Genomic DNA, 1,664 nt, shown 5'->3' with positions numbered 1-1,664 from the left:
AAAGAAAGAAAGAAAGAAAGAAGGAAAGAAAGAAAGGAAGGAAGGAAAGAAGTAAGGAAGGAAGGAAGGAAGGAAGGAAGACATGAAGATCTATAGTTTCATATACAGTCTCATTTCTGTGTATTGCAAATGCTCCTTTTTTTGGTGTTTATTTTCAAAGCAAAAAAAAATTTTTTTAAATAAATGCAAGAGGGGCGGCTACGTGATGCAGTAAATTGAGCACCGGCCTTGGAGTCAGGAGGACCTAAGTTCAAATCTGACTTCAGACACTTAACACTTACTAGCTGTGTGACCTTGTGCAAGTCATTTAACCCCAGTTGCCCTCCAAAAAGCAAAATAAATGAATATATAAACAAATGCAAGAAGGACAGGCTCATGATGCTCATACAGAGGAACATGGTGACGGGCTTTCTTTTTTTTTTTTCAATTAAAATATTTATTTTATTCTGAACTTAAGAAATAAAACAATCATGTCTATAACATACAATAGAAAAAATGATTGTACATGAAACTGCAAATCTATTATGTACAATTTGCTTTTCTTTTTAAGTATATAATAAAAATTATCATGTAACTTTCTTTTTTCCCTTCCCTCTATTAGATACAAATATGTGTGTGTGTGTCTGAGTGTGTATGTGTGTGTATAAAATCATTCTATACATACTTCTATTTATCATTTCCTTCTCTGGATGCAGATAATCTTCCTTCATATAACCTTTGTAGTTAATTTGGTATTTATAATAGTCAATATGACTTATTCAGTCAAAGTTGTTCTTAAAATGGTATTGTTGTTATCATATACAATATTCTCTTGGTTCTGCTCCTTTTGCTCTTCATGATTCCATGCATGTTTTTCTAAGATTATTGAGCTCATCATTTCTTATAGCACAATAGTATTCCATCAAAATCATATACCACAACTTGTTTAGCCATTCCCTAATTTATGGGTATGCCCAAAATTTCCAGTTCTTTGCAACCACAATAAGAGTTGCTATATATATTTTTAGAACATGTAGGTTTTTTTTCCTTTTCCCCTAATCATCTTGGGAAACAGACCTAGTAGTGTTATTGTTGGGTCAAAAGGTATAGGCAACTTAATAACTCTTTGGGAATAATTCCAGATTGTTCTCCAAAATGTTTGGATCAGTTCACAGTTCCACCAACAGTGAATGTGTCCCAGTTTTTTTTTACATCTCCTCCAACATTTGTCACTTTCCCCTTGTAATGGAAATGTAAATTTTAAAAATCTTCCCTGCCCCTAGGCTAAAGTGCACCTGGAGCCTGGGGTGGGAGGCTTGTTTTTCAGTAGATACTTCTTGATTGGCCAATAAGTCAATAAGGTTGTTACATTCTCTGAGCCAGGAGAAGGCTATATAAGCCCTGATGTGTAGCTTTGTTTTGGGGCTCACTTTGAGAAGTGTTCCATGATTTGATATGGATTCTGAGAAGCCGTTGTCTGGAGCCCCCCAGCTTTGAAAAACCCAGATGTTGAAACCAGATGTTGATTTAGTATGGATGTAATGGCTGGACAGTTTGGAAAGCTGTCTACTTGATCTGTTTCTGTCTTGATAATTCTGCCTGTATACTTTGAAGTTCAGGGTGCTGACCTTTTTCCCCTGAACAAGGTAAACGATATATGTTTGACTGATTAAAGTAAGCTTGTT

The sequence above is a fragment of the Petaurus breviceps genome, unplaced genomic scaffold (assembly GCF_028583685.1).
Source record: "Petaurus breviceps papuanus isolate PSGF00001 unplaced genomic scaffold, PetGlider_PUasm1.0 38, whole genome shotgun sequence".
NCBI lineage: Eukaryota > Metazoa > Chordata > Mammalia > Diprotodontia > Petauridae > Petaurus > Petaurus breviceps.
The sequence above is the reverse complement of the archived record's forward strand: the minus strand, read 5'-3'. Positions refer to the sequence as shown.